Below are 6,000 nucleotides of genomic sequence, written 5' to 3'. Positions count from 1 at the left end.
CCGCCGCTGCGACTGCTACGGCCCCAGCGCGCACCGCGGAAGGCGGGACCGGAAGTAGCGGAGGGAGAGATTCCTAGTCTATTCCTCTTCGAAGGTCCTTACTTTCGGTTCCTCCTGTGGAGCTGGGCGTACTTGGTTGTGATAAAGTCTGAAGAAGCCTAGCATTCTGATGAGTCAAACAATAACTAACCACACGGGTGGCTTTCAGGTGAGTGAGGCTTATGGAGGTATAATTATTTTACTTCAATAAAGATGTTAAAAAAAACTTGGCCAAAGATAGAAACCTCTCCCTAATTTGGTATGATAAGGAAAACATTCTGAGGTGTTCTAAAATTAAATGATATGAGGGCCGGAGAATGGGGGAAAGAGACAAGGGGAAGTAATCAAGTCATAGCCGAGGGCTGTAGTTAATGAGAAATTCCACCTACCCGGAGAAAGTCATTTTCTGCGTCATCTAGAACGTCCCCAGAACAACTGCATCCCTCCTGCTTGTGAACAGTCTTGACCATCACCACACCCAATCCGCGAGCCTTCTAAGGGCTAACTGTCTATCCCTGGCCTTTGCCCGCTAGGAGTTAGCCCATCTTCTTTATCTGTAGTCTTTCCTTGAGACCCCTTGTAAGTGTGCCCTATTTCTTGAGTCTGGCATGGCAGACAAGTTTCTGTAGCAGGACTTCCTGCTGGTGAAGCAGAAGCTTTGTCCCAGGGCACAGTCTCTTTCTTGCTAGCATCAGTAAAGGCTCAATAAGCCCTTTTATTTCAGAGATCTCTCAGTCTAGAGTTTTTGAATTGTCAGGTATCAGAAAAATAGATCTTTGAACTATGTATCTGCATCTTTTCTTTGAAATAACAATTAATTAGATGTGCCTGCTATATTTATTTATTGCCGTAAAGTATTTATGGAGAACCTACTATTTGCTAGACATGCTGGGGATAAAACGAAACTACACCCAGGGTCTAGGAGGGGGACTAGAGATTAACTGGAAAATTAAGGAGTAGATAATTTGATCACAGTTGGGGTAAGTGTTTGTAAAATAAAATACAGAGGTCTGTGATAGCATATAGTGGGGTGGGCCTAACCTAGGCTAAGAAAATATTTCCACTGAAATCCAAAGTGTAAGTAGGTGGGTAGGCAGGGTGAGGGCGTCCGGAAAAAGCAAAGCAGGATATTTGCAGTCAGAGCAATGTAACTACATGCAAGGAAACCCTCTACCAAAACTGTGTTAAATATTAAGCTCTAGGGTCATTCTTCAGTGAGATCAGTTAATATTCCCCAGATAAAGAAGAGTAGCACATGTTTTTATTATGCTAATTATTTGTAATTATATGTAAGGTTCACTTTAGCATGCTAAAAGGCTCAGACCTATGTGCTGTCTTTCCTCCTTCAGATCTGATAAGTGACCAAACTGGGCAATTAATTTGGCAGGTAAGCCCAGGCATAAACAACATAGTAAAAGGCAAGAAGGATTCCACCTTGAAGATAAGATGGCATTTTAATACTCAGGAAGTTAAGAAGTTAGAAATTCTTAACTTACACTCTTTAGCAAACAATACCTCAGCCCACCTTGGGGGCTGGGCAGACGGCCTTGTCTGATATGCTCCCAGACCAAGATGCTGGTATCTGGGAGAAATGATCAGAGCAGGAAGTTTCTTGTGTTAAGTTAATTCTAAATATTCAGGGACCACTTAATAAGTCCACATTCCTAAGCATTTTTCATGTTCCCCAAAATCCTCAACTGCCTATAAAACCTCTGGACAACTCACCATCCTGGGCTCTATTACAGCCAGGAGCTCTGTCCTTTCACTGTATCTCTAAATAAAAGCCTGTACCTTGCTCTCCTACCTTGAGTGTTTGTGAAGCTCATTCTTTGGCTTCATGAACAAGAACCCCGGCATCAGGAGGATGGTGGAGGGAGTGTTTCAAGCCAAAGTAAGAGCCTATGTTAAGGTCCTGAGGTCTAAAGGAAGCATCCTGACACTTAAAAGGACTGAAAGAAAGCCAGTTTGGTTTACGAATGATTAAAGAAGAGAGGGAGGCCTTTAAGGTAGAAGCCTAAATGGGTCAACAGTCACAGGGCAGGGGCCAGATTATCATGGATTTTTGAACTATGGACTTTATTTTAAAACCAGTGATAAATATTACAAGGGGTTTAAGCAAATGAGGCACCACCAGGGATGGGGAGAAATCTAACTCCTTAAATTCATATCCATTGTAAAAAGTCTGATGTGCAAATTGACCTTGGTCTTATGTAAAGTGTAATGAAGTCACCCTCAAACAACCATGTTTTCACTGATCTGTAACATGTTTGTATTACACAATGCTAACTTAGGTCCTCACTCCCACCTTTTTCCCCTCCTTCTGTCCAAAGTACCTTCTGTGTATAAATTCTGTCTTCTACAGAGGAGTTTTGTGATGCTATTTGTACTTTAGAAAGATTCCTAGAATTGCTGAGTGGAGAATGGATTGTAAGATGCCAGAGCAGATGTGGGGAGCCCAGTAGATGTCTTCTGAAGAAGATACAGGAGAGAGATGGCATTTCAGACTCAAAACTGACCAGTGAGGATGGAGAGCATAACTCCAAGAAATATTTAGGAGATCAACTCTATAGTCTTGGGGATGATTGCACAGTAGGAGTTAAAAATAGTTCCAGGGTTTCTGCTTGGGTCAAGTATATAGGTGGCAGTGCCATCAATGAGAGGGGGATGTAAGAAAAGCAAATTTAGGGAGTAGCATGACTTAAATTTTGTGAGTCCTCTTGGTGGAAATGACAAGTTAGCAAAGGTCCAGAATCAAGAGATTAGAAACAAATCTGGAGTCAGTAGTAATACCTGTTAACTGAAGCTTCAGGAGAGGATGACATAGTTGCAGGATATTGACATGAGAAAAGAATACTTAGGATTGAGCTTTGAAGAACACCAATGCTTACAGAATAGGTAAGGGAAGATAATGCCACAAGAACTTCTGAGGAACAGCACAAAGCTAGAAAGTAAGCTATTGTATTCTAGATGCCTTTCACTTTTGCTGTCACGTGACAGTGTTAGATACTGCCTAGCGAACAAGCTGTAAGAATGAATTGTCTACTGGATTTAGTGGCACAGATACCATTGATGACTTCAGTGAGGGCTGTTGTATCTAGTGTCAGCAGAAGCTACAGTGGGTTTGAAGAGCAAATAGGAGGTAAGAAACTGGAAAAAATGGGGCACTTGAGAAGTCTGACTAGGAAGCAGAGATAGGCTGTACTCAAGAAATGTGAGGGTCAGATTTCTTTTGATGAGAGGAATGGCATGTTCAGCTTATGCAAAGGGCCAGTGGAAAAAGAGAGAAAGAATACAGACAAAGTAATAATAGAGTTCATGGACAGTGAGAGGGCATGGGATTTGAGCACATGTGGAATAACTGGCCTTTGATAGGAGGAAGACTATTTCCTGCACAGGACGAGGAGGGATGAAGTGAACACAGATGCACTTGTGTACACATGATGCCAGGGTTCTTGTTTGCGGAGTCAAAGAATGAACTCAGCAAACAGTCAAGGTAGGAGAGCCAGGAAGAGGCTTTTTACTTAGAGATACAGTGAGAGAACAGAGCTTCTGGCTCACACCAGGAGGGGACAAGAGAGTCCGTCGTGGTGCATTGTCTAGGGGATTTATAGGCAGTTGAGAGACAAAGAGCTAGGGATGCAGATCCACCAAATGGTCTCTAAATGTTTGTTTTTAAAGAGACACTAAGTTTCTTATCAGTTTTCCCGACTATTTTGCAGAGTTAACATAAGAAATTTACTGCTTTGATTCTTTCTCAGAATAGCAGTTTCTTGGTTTGGTAACATATCAATCAAGACTGCTTGTCTTGTTTTCAAGGTGAGCTGAGTTATTGTCTATTAAATAGTAAGTTAATAATCTTACTTCTTAACTTCTTGGGTGTAAAAATGCAGTCTTATCTTTAAGATGGAATCCTTCCTGCCCTTCACTATGTTGCTTATGGCTGGGCCTGCCTGCTATATTAATTGCCCAGGTTATATATCACTTGATTAGGGGCTAGAGGAGGAAAAACAGCATCTGGGTAAAGTTAAAGATAAACTGGGCCTTTTAGCAGGCTAAAGTAAATTTTACAATAGCCTCATTTAATTGACGCAAACAAGACATGGGCTATGTTGAGGTGTTTTCTTATCTGGGAGATGTTCAAACATTCCAGGCTAAGTTACTCCTGGCTTTTTAGTTTTAACTAATCTTCACTGAAGAAGGCTTATATTCCTAGTCTGATATTTTACTTTAGAGAATTAGTGTGACTGTCTTTGCTTAATTGTTTAATATGGAGTTTTGGTAGGGGTCTTTTTCCAGAGGCCCTCACCCTACTCTGACTACACCCACAGTTCCTGTCTCACATATATCTGGTGGCTTTTTTTCTTGTGTGAAGTAACTCATCAGTAAGGGGATGAAGCAGCAGATAGCATGGAGAGGATTTGAAATAGTTAAACAAGGGAATGAAGAAACAGTAAGACTAGGCAGTGCTGATGGTCTAACTGAAGGTGGTGACTATGAATTTACTGTGGTACAAACCTACGAGAAACATGATCCCCAGTGGCCTGGATGACGCAGCAGTGTCAGATGCACCCAAGGTTGGTGTTTTGTCAGGCCCACACAATACAGCAGTAGCATAGATGGCCTTAAATTATTCACATCTGCTAAAGTCTAGTCAGCCAGAGGCCACCAGGCTCAAGCCTGCAATATGACTAAATCATATTTGTTGACTTGCGAGCTAGGGAGCATATTCCAGAGAAACCTTGGAAGGGTCTCTCTACAGGGGGAGGAAGGCTTTGGTAAGGTTGGGGTTCCTGCTGAAGGATTCCGAGGAAGTTCTAAGGAAGAGAGACCAGTTCTGAGTTGGAAACTGTTTCTGAATCAGGATTAGGAGGAACGGATTAAGTAGGGACTGGGTGCTGTCATGAGGCAAGGGTGGTTTAGCAACTGGGTTGCTAGTTACATGCATGGGTAGGGACAGCAAGGAATGTCCGGAGGTGTGTGGAGAAAGTGATGGTTCCTATGGCCAGGATTCTCACCTGGCCCAGGTCAGCTTGCTCACTACATATGAGTGGGCAGTATGTCGTTACTGACTCTATATAGAGAGTTAGTGGGCGGCTGCAGGGCCTCAGGGCTACAGAAGAGCAGACACTGGAATGGTGGCAGCACCAAGGACAGAGACTGAGATGGCTTTAGGGGCAGAGAGGCCCAGAGGCGTTGAGAGGGTTTGAAATAGTTAAACAAGGGAATGAAGAAACAACATTCATGCTGGCTTCATGCAGGGACCAGCTTGATGCATGAAGACTCACTCCGAGTGGACAGGATTCTAGTGATTGACCTGCCACTGTGGGAATAAAGTTGGGTATAAACGCTTTCACCCCAAGAACATTTCACTGTCATTTTTCTGTCTCATTGAGTCCATAGTGAACTTGTCTGGGACTGAAACCCATTGGCATGACAAGGTGTTACTGTTAACAAAGCATGGTCACATAAAGGGGTCATGATGGCATTTTATAGCTGCATGGCATTGGGAATAACAAGTTGTGGGGAAGTTGGGGTTCCTATGGCCAGAATCCTCACTGAACTTAAACCACTTGATGATGTAACTGGCCTGTTGCTAGGCTACTGCTTCCATACCTGTGGACAATAAGCTATTATTGCACTATATAGAGAGCTTGGCCCAGTGCTCTGGGTGGAGGCAGAGACTTTAGTGCTCAACATACCACCGGAGAACAATCTGAGTAATAAACCCTTTCACCCCAAGAATGTTCTACTGTCATTTCTTTGGTCACACTGAATCCATAGTGAACTTGCCCGGGGCTGAGACCCATTGGCAAGACACAAGTGTTTCCTGTTAAGTCTGCAGTTGACTTCATCTGTCTTCCTAGCTTGATTAATGGCAAGGTTGCTTTTTTTCTTTTCCAATTTAGCTGATGATTTTCAGTTCTTCAGTAATGGATAGGTTTTTACTCATACCAAGCAGTC

This window comes from Manis javanica, chromosome 1 (assembly GCF_040802235.1).
Source record: "Manis javanica isolate MJ-LG chromosome 1, MJ_LKY, whole genome shotgun sequence".
In the NCBI taxonomy this organism is placed as follows: domain Eukaryota; kingdom Metazoa; phylum Chordata; class Mammalia; order Pholidota; family Manidae; genus Manis; species Manis javanica.
This window is presented reverse-complemented; position numbering follows the sequence as displayed.